The sequence below is a fragment of the Lissotriton vulgaris genome, chromosome 8 (assembly GCF_964263255.1).
Source record: "Lissotriton vulgaris chromosome 8, aLisVul1.2, whole genome shotgun sequence".
Taxonomy (NCBI): Eukaryota; Metazoa; Chordata; class Amphibia; order Caudata; family Salamandridae; genus Lissotriton; species Lissotriton vulgaris.
In genome coordinates, this window is record NC_141696.1 from 573,641,802 (window position 1) to 573,656,910 (window position 15,109).

Below are 15,109 nucleotides of genomic sequence, written 5' to 3' on the forward strand. Positions count from 1 at the left end.
TGCAACAAATACAAATGCAAAGGAAGACTGAAAACTATTATTTGACGCCACCCACCATGTACACAACTTACGTAGCCCTGGACTACTAGAATGTAAAATATAGCAGCAGTTTCCTTACCTTAAACACTGTTGTTGGCTGTGTTGTAGCGGAAAAGGAGGTTGGCGTCTCTTCTTCTTTGCTTGATTTGCCCAAAAATTAGTTCGGCAGCCTGAGGCTTTACCAAATGCTGAAAAGCAAATACAACAAAATGTAGTTGTGTCAACCAAACACACAGACTTTTAACAAAAGCATTCAAACTGTAAAATATGGGAAGGCATGTACAGTGGTGTAACGCAAAATGAGCCCCCCCTGAAGCACGTAGTTAGCGGTTGATCTATAAACTATAGAGGTAAAATCGTCTCCAGTGAAAATTAATCTTCCTTTGAAACAATACATGCACTATGGAAAATATGCAACAAATACAAATTCAAAGGAAGACTGAAAACTGGTATTTGACGCCACCCACCATGTACACAACTTACATAGCCCTTGACTACTAGAATGTAAAATATAGCAGCAGTTTCCTTACCTTAAACACTGGGGTTGTTGGCTGTGTTGTAGCGGAAAAGGAGGTTGGCGTCTCTTCTTCTTTGCTTGATTTGCCCAAAAACTTAGTTCGGCAGACTGAGGCTTTACCAAATGCTGAAAAGCAAATACAACAAAATGTAGTTGTGTCAACCAAACACACAGACTTTTAACAAAAGCATTCAAACTGTAAAATATGGGCAGGCATGTACAGTGGTGTAACGCAAAATGAGCCCCCCCTGTAGCACGTAGTTAGCGGTTGATCTATAAATTATAGAGGTAAAATCTTCTCCAGTGAAAATTAATCTTCCTTTGAAACAATACATGCACTATGGAAAATATGCAACAAATACAAATTCAAAGGAAGACTGAAAACTGGTATGTTGTTGTTTTTGTCATTGCATCCAGATATATGATACAACAAGTAACATCATACTTACAAGTCAGGACTAAAGGCTTTGTCGATGGTTGTTAGTTGCAAAAGAAAAATAAGCAGCAACTGTGGCTTGTATATAACAATGAAAAAGCTTCCACATAAAGCCCTGGTGACGGTTATTTTACAATTTCTAGAAGAAGCTAGTCTTACACTCCAAGTGTGGAAAAAGAATGGAGTAAGCAGTGAAAACAGCCAGTCCGTCAAGTCACAGAAGGGGTCTGAGAGGTAAGGAGTAAACAAGAGGGCAAAAGAGTCAGGAAGGAAAGAAGAGCAGCGTGAGAAATGAGGGGGTGAAACATTAGGCGGCATTACCGAGGAGGAGGAAAGACGCTTTCCTTTGCATGACGGTGGGGGAAGGTGTATGATATTACTCTTTTTGAATGCGATCATTTATTTATTTGCGTGTTTATATAGCGCTATGAATAAACTCCCGTAGGAGTATCTCCGCGCTGATGACAACCGGTAAGGAAACTGATAAAGGAAGCAATAAAGTTAAAAAGTGCCGTATATAAAATTATTATAGTCTAATCAAGGGTGTTTTGCACATATGTTTTGCCTTTTGTGCTGACAACTGAGACTTCACTGGCCATTATCGGCAGATAATATTTAAAGTGAGCTACAAATCTGGGACTACCATTTTTACCAAGCTCGAAAATCAGAATTTGTTTCAGTGAGAAGACACGGAGAGTCACTGTCTCATTTACATCGGGTCAAGAAAAAGGTACATAAAGATAATGTCTGATGTAATCAAAAAATAGCTTTCACCTTGAAAAACGAACAATACTTCCAGGGATACATATTATATCGCATCACTTCCTGTGATATTTGGCACCGTAAAGCTTCATGTTCATGGCACATGATGTCTGAAGATCACCTTGGCTGCTTGGCAGGATATTATTCATTTCATTCCAGGCAAGCTAAATATATGGAGCTATCAATTGGATCATGTGGGATTTCTCAAGGGATATTACACAGCAAAACTGCCAAGGCTTGTAAACTTAAACCTCGCGGAAGTGAAATATATAGCAACATGGAAAGAAGCTCATTTAGCATGCTCATGCACCGGAGAGCCTGATGGGGAAGCGCCTTTAGTGTAATGCCTCTGCAATCAAATGTGCTTAGTGTGGCTCTCTTAAGTTAAAACCCTGGCGACTAGTATTGTACTACAAGCACCATGCTCCCAATGGAGGGCTTCCTTCCAAAATTGGCCTAAAAAAGTATCTCGTCTTTTGCACTGCAGGTAGCCATTTCACAAATCACAAATGGATGAAGGCGGTCATTTTGCTTCTCAACTCCAAGTTCTCCTTGTGTGCATGTGTTCCAGAATGTTTTTTGCAGGGAGAAATCAAACTAATTTGTATGGCCAACTACAACTGGTTGATCGGCTTGTCATTGTTTACATCACAAGTCACCAGTGCACTACCAATGTTCATCTTGTCACGTTAATTAGTGTTGAGATCTCAGGGTATGTCTTACTACAAATTTTTGTGTAGTTTATCAAACTCCGAACTCCTCTTTGCAGTTTCCAAACGTAGGTATACAATGCTAACATTTTTATTGTGTTGTCTAGGAAGGGTATTGCCTTTCTCACTTTCCTCTGTTTTATCTCCATAAATTGGAGTTTAGAGCCACGGAATCAGAAGTATAAGACACCTTTTCAAATTCTCAGGAGCAGTAGTAAAAATAAAATGTATTGATCACAGTAAATGTAGATCAGTGGTGTCCAATATTGATCCACAAAGGGCAGACCTGCGCTATGTTTTCATTGCTGGGTTTCACTAAACTGGTCAGTGCCTTATGGAGGTTTTAGCTTGCTCCTGTGCTCTCGCACTATTTTTTGCAGCGAATGGCACGTAATTACACAGTTTAATTTTGGGCATTCTGTGTAATGACCGCAATTCAAAAAAAACAAAATTGCACAAAATGTTGCAAGACAATTGAAAATTCCTCCGGGTGTACAGGATAGCTTTCTTTATGACAGGGGGGAATTAATTCATGAATAAATCCCAAAAGTCTCCATGGTTACTCAAGAAGCCTTTGATGGTCTATTTGCAACATAAACGTTGAGCTCTTTTTTAATTTCAGCTTTATACATTTTTATGCCCTAACCCTTTTTTCGGATTTAGAATCCTTTCCCCAAACCTTTTCTTCATTTTTAACAAGCTTAGCTAAAAAAAAATTCCAACTAATATTATACCAGGGTTCGTTAGGCCTTAATGGGAGAATATTAATTGCTTTCACCGGGGTCATAGAATCGGAGGCAGAATAAATACAATTATTGAAGTTGCTTACTTCAGGGTCCATCTTTCCCCCCAAAATAGGGTTTGTTAATTGAAAACCCCACCTGCAAGGCATGGATTGAAATTTTTGGCTATGGTCTGTCTAAAGGATGCTTATCACTGATGTAGCCTAGAAACATCAAGGTCTCACCTCCGCTTTTCAGTTTGTGTTGTTCTCTGTATGCATAATTTACATAATTTGTGCATGTCAGACATGGCCAATGTAGATCGAGGAAGTCTGATCCATTGCCCGATTTTGAGAACATCCATGATCCACACAAAATGTATTTTCACGTGATTAATGTAAATGCAGGTCATTTACGTTCATTTCGTATCCGAAAGCTTAGGTATAAGTTATACAAAGCAAGCAGTAATGTAACTAACCATTATGTGCCCAGTATAGGCATCTGGACGTTCCTGGCATGAATACAGTTGTCCTGGAGGAGGGCAAAAACTGAAAATTGTTTGTCTCTCAAAAACTTGGTGGACACATTAGTGCCTATGGCATCGCCTGTGCAATCTATTTAACCTATGCTTTAGCGAGAGCCCTCATTACATATAGCGCACAGGGCCAGCCGGCAGCCTCTGATTAATGACTACTATGCTCATAATAACAGACGGCACTGGCCTGGGCACACATTAGCTATTCTGCGCATGTGGAGGTTTCTGCCTGGGCTTTTGTAAATGGTTGTTTTGACACTTGCACATGTGTCTGGGCATATTATGTTTGTGCCAAGGCCAATGATATTTGATCATTTCCGAATCGTCTACTACTAACACAGTAAACACACATGACACATTTCTGTATAGCCTTAAAGGAAAACGCACGCACAGTCTTTATGACAGAACTCAACTGGGTGATAGATAGATGTCAACTTAAATATTATATAAAAGTTTAACTTTTATATAATAGTTTTCAGGTCCATACCTGCACACAGGTCCGGAAGGATTAGAATTTCACACCTGATCTGAACACTCCAAAGAGAGCCTTGACGGCGCCTGCGAGACTAGGTGAAGTTCAAGTGACGAGCCCTCATACCAGACAGTCTCTGTCCCTCATGCGCACGAGTCGACCACGAGGAGACCACAAGGAGGAAGGGAAGGTGTAGGGTCGATTTGTCCAGCAACTAGAAATGCCCAATCACTGAATGGCTTAACACTAAGCCACTACAGTGATTGGGCATTGCTTTAGATGCTCCCACCCCAGCGGTGAGACACTAGACCGTGAACATGTACAACTGTACTGTTACAGGACACTACAGTAGTACAGTACAGTAGTAGCCAGCCAATCCTGACGCTGCTCTCTTTAGAGGAGAACTGCTCTCTAAAGAGAGCAGCATCAGGATTCGACTGAGCACGAAAAAAACGCCGCTCTTTTTTTAAGCACTGGAATATGTTGCATGAGCAAACCCCGTACTCTGCAGTGCTTGCTTTTTTGAAACCATTTAGTTTGCTCGCTGCACAGAGGCAGTCGGGCAAACACCACATGCGCAGTGCGCACTGTGCCGGCACTCCAGCGCCACCAAGTGTCAGACAGTGCATGTCACATCAGTGAAAGCTTCAGCTTGACACGAACCACGGCCGCAGGCGCAGGGCAATAATTATCGGGTAATTTATTCGAGCGGCGCGTTAATTTATAAAACTTCTATTAACGCGCCGCTCAAATAAATTGCCCGATAATTATTAGTGGGGCAACGCCCCACCGCCCAAATGGTAAAACCGCTGCTGTAAGGGAAGATGGGCAATAGCCAGAGTGAAGATAGAAAATAACTCACTCACAATAGCAGGATACTGCGGGCCTAATCTAGATGACACTGACCCTTTACGGAAACTTTACTCCCACCTACTACTAGCTACCACCCCAATAATCTCGGGGGGTGATTTTAACCTTATAATGGATCCCAACATTGACAGGTCCCCCCCGGGGAGGCAGGCGAACTTACCGAAAATGAGGGAGTGGATCAACATATACAAAAGAGATTTAGAGCTGATAGAAATTTGGAGAGATAAAGGAGAAAAAAATCAGCCCTTCACGCTACACAATAAAAAACTTGGGCACAGGTTAAGAATTGATTATTTCCTTATTGACCGAGTGCTGTCAGGAAGCGTAAAAAACCTAGCTCACCTCCCGGCCCATATAGCAGACCACTCCGCTGTTCAACTAACACTCCAGGTAAAGATAACTAAAATGCAAAGAAGATTCACGGTAGAGAGGGCCATACTATTAGATCAACAAATTGTGAAGGAACTTGAATTAGAAACAGAAAACTTTTTCGAAAATAATAAAACTGGTACGACAAAGCAGATCACCTGGGACACATATAAAGCAGTGATAAGGGGAAAACTATTAAATCTGGGATCATATAAAAATAAAAAAACAAGACAAGAGATAACAGACCTGGAAAAAAGCATTAATACCCTCGACACCCAAATAATAGCGGAACAGGATATAAGTAGGAAAAAAGAACTAGGAAAAGATAGACAAAGTCAGAAAGAAAAACTTGAAGACATCTTAGAAGACAGAGTGCGTACAAAGTGGGAAACAAGCAAATTAGCAAACCATGAATATGGGGAAGGCTGCGGAAAGTGGCTTGCATGGAAACTAAAAACAGATCAAGCCAGAAATAAGTAAGGAGGATACATCAAGACAATCAGGTGAACGAAAGTACAGATGAAAATACAATCAGACAAGAGTTCATGAAATTTTTTACTGAGTTATATACGGAAGATACCAATCCCAGAGAAGGCCAGATTGACACATACCTAGGAGGTATTCCATCTTTAGCTCTAACGGAGGAAGATAAAGAAGAACTAAATAAAGAGATCCTAATAAGCGAGGTAATGGAGGTAATCAGAAGCTTAAAAAAAGGTAAGGCAGCAGGCCCTGACGCTCTACCAAATGAACTATATATGACACTAAGAGACAAACTGTCACCACATATCACGGAGTTAGCAAACCTGATTCTTAAACAACAAAGTAAAATACCCGACTCCTGGAATGATGCAATAATTACTATCATTTTAAAACCCGGTAAAGATCCTTCTAGATGTGAGTCATACCGACCTATATCACTGCTTAATGCAGATTACAAAATCTTTACAAAAATCATGGCAGCCCGTTTAGGAAGAGTAATGGCCCAACTTATAAACCCGGATCATAAAGGATTTGTTAAGGGGAGACAACTGCATGAAATCACACATGAACTTCTGAGCACTATCGACATAGCCACGCAAAAGAAAGTTTCCCTCACTATACTCACTGTCGATGCCGCTAAGGCATTCGACAGAGTCAATTGGTCCTTCTTTGAAAAAATCATGATCAAAAACAACATAGGCCAACCTTTCATGCATGTCGTGAAAGAAATTTACAAGACACCGAGGTCTAAAATTTTAGTGAACGGCAGTCTCACAGAGGATGTGAACATAGAAAGAGGAACTAAGCAGAGGTGCCCTCTCTCGCCTCTGCTTTTTAACCTATATATTGAGCCGCTGGCAAATAAATTAAGAAATACCAAAGAAATAACCCTGTTCAGATATCAAGCATGGGAAAAAAAGATCGCACTGTACGCAGACGACTTGATGATTTTTACGGACAATTATGTCAGCTCTAAGTCAGCCATAGAAGACATCATAAGTACGTTTGGAAAAGTCTCAGGTTATCTGGTAAACCATACTAAAACCGAAATAATGACCTGGAATACACACTTCAAAAGCCCGAACATCAAGAAGGAAATAAAATACCTAGGTATTCTAGTAAACCAGGAACTAGAGAAGATTCCACAGCGTAGTCTCAATAAAGTGGCAGGAGAGGTGAGAAAGCTACTTAAAGTGTGGTCCAGTTTACCCCTAAGTCTTATAGGAAGATTAAATATTGTCAAAATGTCAATTCTGCCCAAGTACACATATCTTTTTAATACCATTCCGTTGGAATTTGGAAAAGCCCTCTTAAAAAAACCACAGGGGGACATCACCAGCTTTATATGGGCCTCGAAAGGAACGAGGATATCCTGGAAAAAACTTTGGAGGGGAAAATATGATGGAGGGCTATCAAGCCCAGATTTGGTGGAGTATCACAAGGCGTTTCAGTTCAAAAACATGCGAACACTGCTAAAAAGTCATCAATACTATCCAAAATACTTACAAGCAATGACAGAATCAGTGGATCATTTTCTTTTCAAATTCGGCCACCCAAAATTCTTTAAAAAAATAAAATTGAAGACTTTAAGGGAGGCAGCAAAGTTGTGGGTGCAAATCAGAGCAACTTTAAACATTCAATACTATAGCGCAATGGCCCCCATATGGGAGTCACCAGGAACCCCAGAATGCTTAAAAGACTCAAAGGCAAACCCCTTGAAATTAGCCAATATAAATTATTGGGGTCAGTTATTAAAAGGATCAACTCTGGTCACGTGGGAAGAATTACAAAGAGTTCCTTTTTAACCTTAAAAACTGCCCAAAAGGGTTTCTGTCTTTTTGGCAAGGTGGATGGTAACTCTTGTAATGAAGCATGGTATTTCTATCAGTTTTCTTCGTAAATAGTTCTACCTGTAATCTCCCTGTGTCATTTTTAACTATTATATCCAGGAACTTACATTGTTTCTTATCATGGTGTACTGTGAATCTGAGGTTGGTGTTGCCTAGGTTCAACCATGATATAAATTCCTCTAATGTATCTAATGGTCCAGTCCAAATAAAAAAAACATCATCGATATATCATGACCATTCAGATATATTTTCAAAAAAAGGGGCCATGGAATTAAATATGTGGGTATCCTCAAACTGTGCTACACATAAACATGCCAAGCTAGGAGCACAGGTCGCTCCCATGCTGGTACCGCTCACTTGTTTATAAAAATCTTTATTGAATATAAATATATTATTTTTCAAGACCATAGTGACACAATCAATAATAAATGTTTCTTGGGGGTTTAAATCCCAGTCGCTGGGATGCAGGAGTGTTTTTATCATATCGATGGTGCTATCCTGTGGTATGTTTGTATAAAGATCCTCGATGTCGAGGGTCACAAGGTATTGAGTTTCAGGGTTAAAAGGTAAATCTTCTACTTTTTGGATTATGGCTGCAGTGTCTTTAATGTACGCTTTTTGCTTAGTTACATATGGTTGCAGAAAGATATCTGCGTATTTACTAAGGGGCTCAGTTAATGAGCCAATACTAGAAACTATAGGCCTCATCAGGGATTTTTAACATTCTTGTGTACTTTTGGTAATCCGTATAATGCGGGCACTACAGGATTGATATTATGAAGAAATTTATGCTCTTCATCGCAAATCACTTTGTCTTCCTTGCTAAATCTAGCATTCTTTTTACACTATCTTTGAGTTGAAGCCAATCCTTCCTATTTATCTTTTGGTAATGGTTCTCATTTTCTAAAAGTAGGGTCATTTTATCATTATATTGTTCAGTTGACATAATTACTATACTGCCTCCTTTGTCCGCGGGCTTGATGGTTAACATATGGCAGTTTTCTAATTTTTTTTAAAGCTTCTTTTTCTTCCATTGTCAAATTAAAATTAATCCAATTTTTTGGGTCAAGTAGATCCGCAATGCTCCTTTCTACCACCCTTTCGAAGGCTTCAATGTCTTTATTAACCTGGCCAATTTGGGGAGTCCAGGTTGATTTGGGCTTGAGTCCTGATTTATTAAGTGAGGGGGCCCTATCTTTACCTTTGAAGAAAGATTGTAGTCTCACCTTACGGAAGAAGTTCTGAAGATCTCTTTCTAGGTTGAATCTATCTATTGGGGATGAAATGGCATAACCTAACCCTTTCTCAAGGAGTTTGATTTCAATATATGTAAGTGACACATCTGAAAGATTGATCACTGGTGCCTTATTTATATTTCCCAAGATTTCTGGCTCCTGGTATATGGCCTCTGATGGAACTGAGGATGAGGGGGAAACTTGCCTCTTCCTCTGCTCCTCCCTCTCTGTTGACCAAAATTCTGTTGTTGTTCTAAAAAAGAGAGAGATTCTCTATTAGGGCCACTCGTGATTTCTTTGTCTTTGTTGATATTACGGTTATCACTTTGTATTTCTGTGTCCGAGTCGGAACTAGTATAGGAGGTGTCAAAAAATCTGACCATCTTTTTCTGAAAATTTTGCCCAGGGTGCTGTTGCCAGGGTCTGCGATTTTGGAAATTTTCTCCGGGGCGTTCATAATAACTTTTTAACTGAAAAATGTGTTGATAGAGGCTACCCAAGGCGCATGGTAAAACATGTATATAAGAGACCAAAATACTTCAATAGGGACAATCTTTTTAAAAAAAAAACAGAAGCAAGAACAGAAAGAGAAACCTTCAATTTTTGTGACCAACTACAGTGCAATTAGTAACAAAGTCAAAAACATTGTTAATAGGAACTGGCACCTGGTGACCAATAAGAACAAGGAGAAACTCCCCAAACCAATGTTCGCCTTTAGGCGCAATCAAACAATTAGACAAAGCCTAGTCCATACTTACAGAGAGGAAATTACAACATCACAATTGAGCATAAATAACGCCCCGCTCCCCACAGGTACCTTTCCCTGTGGAAACTGTTCCAAATGCGAGAATGCCCTTAAAGGGAATCTTGTGGAGCATAACAACATAAAACATAAAGTAAAGTTCTTTATAAATTGTAGGTCAAAGAATTTAATATACCTCATAAAATGCCCATGTAATCTAGCTTATGTTGGGGAAACATCTCGTGAGATCCGCCTGAGAGTCAACAAACACAAATCAGCGATTCGCACAAAAAAGCGAGGTGCACCCTTAACAAACCATTGGCAGGAAGCTAGCCACACAATTAAAGATCTCTTATGGTGTGGGCTAGAAAGTATTCAGATGAATAACAGAGGTGGGGATGTAGATTTAAAAAGAAAGAAACGTGAACAATTCTTTATGTCCCGGTTTAACACAGTAAAAACCGGACTCAATAATAAAGAAGACTGGGAAGGCATTCTGTGAAGCATTACCTCTGAATGTAGAGCACACTCCCTGTAAGGTTGAAAAACATTAGATTTGGTCACCATATACATCCCGAACATCTGGGTATAAATAAAAACAGCCTTTCAAGACCTCAGAGCATAAGCTTCAGAGTTTTATTCTGGTAATGAAAAATACAATGAACAAATAGCCAGATAATATGCTCCTAAAATAAATTCATTTTAAAATTAATATACTATGATACTAGTTCTGGGTGTATGATGCAATCGTTGTAGTCAGGCGGTTCCCAGGGAGATGTGTCCTACTTTAAAAATGATAAAGAGGACTTCAATATGAAAGGTTACAAATAAAGTTATGTGTTGAGATCCTCATAGCGGAAGTTAGACGAGACTAAAGAACTACCAGGGTAGTCCGTGGTTTTCCTTGTAACACAGCGAGAACTCAGAGTAGCACGAGTACGATCTGACATGTTCCACCAAAAACCGCGATCATCTGAGTTGATAGATAACCCCAAGTTTAATTAAGAACATTCTCAAAACATTAGGCCACCGCGTAACAATAAGCGTAGAGAATGATATGAAATAGAATGGTTATGATTGAAAACCCTTTTTCAAATGGGTTGAAATCCTCTACCGAATGGAGAATACTATTACACGTCACACTGGGCGTGCTCAGACTCACGGCAAGATCTCGCGGGAGTGACCGAAAAACGCAACCCGCGAAAACCGGTATCGATATAAAAACATGTAGAGACAAGCTAGGAAACTTTATGATTTACGAGAATACGAGGCACAAGTGGAGCAGGGAGGCCGAATACAGAAGTAAAGGTAAGACGGGTTCATTCACGTATCCATTGTTGAGGGCCCCATTATTATTCTGTGGAATCTAATTGATCTTAGAACATATGAAAAGCGGCACCGTAGTGACCTAAACGGGAGGGTCCCTATATTATTTTGAATAAGGGTGGGATATAGCACTCAGTAGCCCCGACCACGGTTGTAAATCGACGATGAGAGCGATTTGAACACCAGTGTAGCAGTTTACCAATTAAACGACCGCAGATATATGACGCGAGAAAGCGCCTATGCGGTACGGCACGGGTGAATTAATAAATGCAGGCACAAAAGGCCTTAACGGTATGGAATCGGCTAATAAAATTTGGGATGGGAGAGCCCGAGGGAAAGAAGATAGATAGAAATGCTAATCTATCTTGGTGCTGTCTAATAATATTTCAAAAAATCGTATGAAGAGACAATGCCAGAAAGTTATTCTTTATCGTTGCAAGTAAGAATGTCAAAGTAGAGCTCCTCAAAAGAATGTAGAGAGGTGCAGCTTTACCCTTAGAACAAAGTAGAGAACCCTGATTCGTAAAAAGTAACCGAATTATCAAAATGCAATCTAACTTATAATACATACTTACCGAAGTGTACATTGTATTTTAGCGCTGGTCAATTAAAAAAGACCGCGAGTACAAGACAAATAAGGTGGACTTTGCGGATACTGTCAAAAAATCCAGTCACGCTCAGCTTCAAAGGCCAACACCCTGCCTTAAGGGTAAGTTTTTTTTTGACAGATATTAATCATAGTAAACAAGAGCATGTCGAGTATAACACTTATGCCCACATGCATCAAACTCCCGTTTTGCGTTTCCAAATTTGCGATTTTTACCGAATCGCAGATAAGGATTCGCAAAACGGGATGCATCATAGAAAGAGCTTAATATTTCCGATTCGGTAAAAATCGCAATTTTTACCGAATCGCAAATATTATGTGAATTCAAAATTGCGAATTCGCTATTCCCATTGATTCCTATGGGCCAAAAGGCCCATAGGAATCAATGGAAATTGCGAATTCGCAATTTTGAATTCGCAAATGTTGATGCATTCCATGGGTGCGGGGGGGGGGGGGGTCCAAAGGACCCCCCCTGCACCCCTGAAATGTATTTTTAAATGGATGTTTCACACACACATGTCCTAAGGACATGTGTGTCTGTAACATGACATTGTTTAAAATGCAAATTAGAAAATTTTAAACATTTTTCGCAAATTACCACGAGGTTCAACCTCGTGGTAATTTGCACTTGCAATCTTTGAATTCGCAATTTGATTTCAGAATGATGCATTGCATTTAAGGAATCGCAAATTTGCGATTCCTTAAATGCAATCGCATTCTGGAAAGTCGCAAAATTAGCGATTTTCATCAAAAAATAACGATGCATCTGAAAAATCATTTTTGGAATCGCGAACGGACGATTTTAAGGAATCGCACCGTTTGCGACTCCAAAAATGCTTGATGCATGTGGGCATTTGAGTCCATTCATTTATTTTCCAACTCAGCCAAACTTCTACATATCCTGGTGGCTCCCTTGACTTCGACTACATTACAGATAACGAAAAGTGTGAAGGTAGTTAAAATATATGGAACAGGCTGAGAACTCACAGTAATAACAATAATAGAAATAAGCTAAATTAAAAGAGACTAAGGAAGCTAATGATCGATTCCCATTAAGGAATTTGTACCGGAAGGTGAATTCATCACTTAACATATCAATAAAAGCACCTATATAGAAGAAGGTGACCTGGTGAATGAAAAGAAGAACCTCAAATTGATAACAGAGGTGGCAATAACTCCAGGTTTTTCAAAAAGGTATGCGTATTAGTAGGTTATATACCTGTCATTTGTAGTTTGTTACTGACTGCTAGACAGTTTCTTTAAAGGTAGCATGGCCCCATATAACTCAAACCCAAATTGGAACCATATAACAAAAGAAGCAAAAGTGCCTACAAGTATTGTTTTGACTATGTTCTAGTAATATTTACAGCTCAATGTTGTAGTTTAAGAAAAAGTGTTGAAAATAATGACATGATATATATCTAATTGTACGTTTCTCTTTAAATAGAACTTTGTCCTGATGAAGGTGTTATAACAAAAAACTGAAACGCTGAGTCGACAACTTAGATTTTATTGTTCTTTATGTAAATTGATACATTTTTATACAACTTGTATTTCATTGTTCCAGATGTGAATTGGTACAATTTTTAATCTTACCCTATGTCACTGTATTTTTGTTTTATATAATGCTTTGCATGTAATAAATTGTACAATTTTTAATTTTTAATTTTTGACTCTATTATATGTTTATTTGTACATTTGTACCTTTGGATAAATGGTTACTATTGAATTGGCTTCTTGAGTTATGAGGGGGAATATATGACATTTTCCACTTTTGGAAACACAGGGACTTTACTTCCTTCTTTTCTGAAGGCCGGTGGATTCCTCTTTCTCATCCATGCGTTGCTATCTTCTCCTTTCCTTTTTTCCTACGTGATACTCTCTATTCACTCAGTAATCTCATAAATTAAATAATTAAAACATATTTTTCATCCTTCTTGTGTCTCTCTTTATACCCCTTGCTCTCTCCATATGCCATATCTCTCTCCTTCCCTCAAGCACAGTCACTCACACAAGTTTGCTCACTGCTCCTCTCTCAATTGCATTTCTATTATCTTCTAGTATTTACTGTATTCTGTGCTCCTCTGCTATCAATCAATCAATCACTGGTTTGTATAGCGTGGCTCCTCACCCACGAGGGTCTCAAGGCGCTGGGGGGTGCGGGGGCTGTTGATCCGACAGGGTGTGGAGGTTCATTCGAAGAGCCAAAGTCCACAAGTACAACCATTTCACTTTGCGAGTCTCTAATTGCAAATTTTTGTTACTCACAATTAGACACTCGCAAAATGAAATGCACTAATCTGACTCAGACACATTAGCGATTCCCAATGGAGTTGCAATGGACCTGACTCATCAATATTCATGAGGTAGGTTGCAATTTGCGACCTACTGTGAATGGGCAATAATACTGGAATGGTGGCCTATTGTGGACAGCAGACCACTGTGTCTGTGTATGCTTTTAAATATATCAACTTTTTTTTTTAAATACAGCCCATTTTTCTTAAAGAAAAAAGGGATGCTTTTCGAAATGAAAAATGAAACGTCTCTGTTTACATTTTTTTAGAGTAGGCAGCTGTACATGCCTGCTTAAAAAAAGTTTTAGGTGCCTGTTACAAAAGGGGAAGGGGTCCCAGGGGACCTGTTCCCGTTTGTGACTGGCTTACCACCTACTTGAAGTAGGCGGTAAACTGCGATTGTTTTGGACTGCATCCGGTTGCAACACAATCGTTCATGGTCTTGCAACTCGCTGTTAGGAAGGGACGCCCTTGGCACGCCACTTCCTAATAGTGTCTTGCAAACCCTATTTTGTGAGCTGGTAATAGGTTACCGACTCACAAAGTAGGGTTGGTACATTGCACAAGCCATTTTAATGGTCGCAAACAGCCTGATTTGCTGTTTGCAACCACTAAAAACTATTGTACATGTGCCCTCAAGTTTCTATCTTGTTCTGCTCTCTCCAGTGTCTACGTCCGCACACTCTCTGGTGTCAATCTCTATATCCATTTATCTCTTTCTTGATTTGTGTCTCTTATTCTCTTTTTCCTCTTGTCTCTTGCATCTCTTCCTTCAACCGTCTCTCCAGTGACCTCTCTTTCTCTTCCTTTCTTTGTCTGTTTCCTCTTTTCTCTTGTAGCTCAACAGTATTCTGCTCCCATTCTACTCCTTTTTCACTGGTATTTCTTTTTCTTTTTTAGCCTTTATACCTCTGGGTCCCCACAAAGGAGAGTATTTGGGGGGGTCATTCTGAGTTTGGCAGATATCCTTTCCACCATCACACACTTTTAATAAGGGTGTGTCTGTTTGGTGTTAGTCCCATTCACATTAGCTTACGCCCTTATGTCAGGGGTAGGTTATGGGTTTTATTCCCATCTTCTCTTACACTTTTACCCTCCCACAGGGTTTATTTATGGGTTATAGTCCCATTACTATATTTC

General features: G+C 39.6%; 1 protein-coding gene across 2 annotated transcripts in view; it reads left to right on the plus strand.

Annotated features, from left to right (window-relative positions):
• Positions 1-15,109, plus strand: part of LOC147697735 (coagulation factor X-like) — a 333,359-nt gene that overhangs the window by 110,176 nt on the left and 208,074 nt on the right. The window lies entirely within an intron of this gene.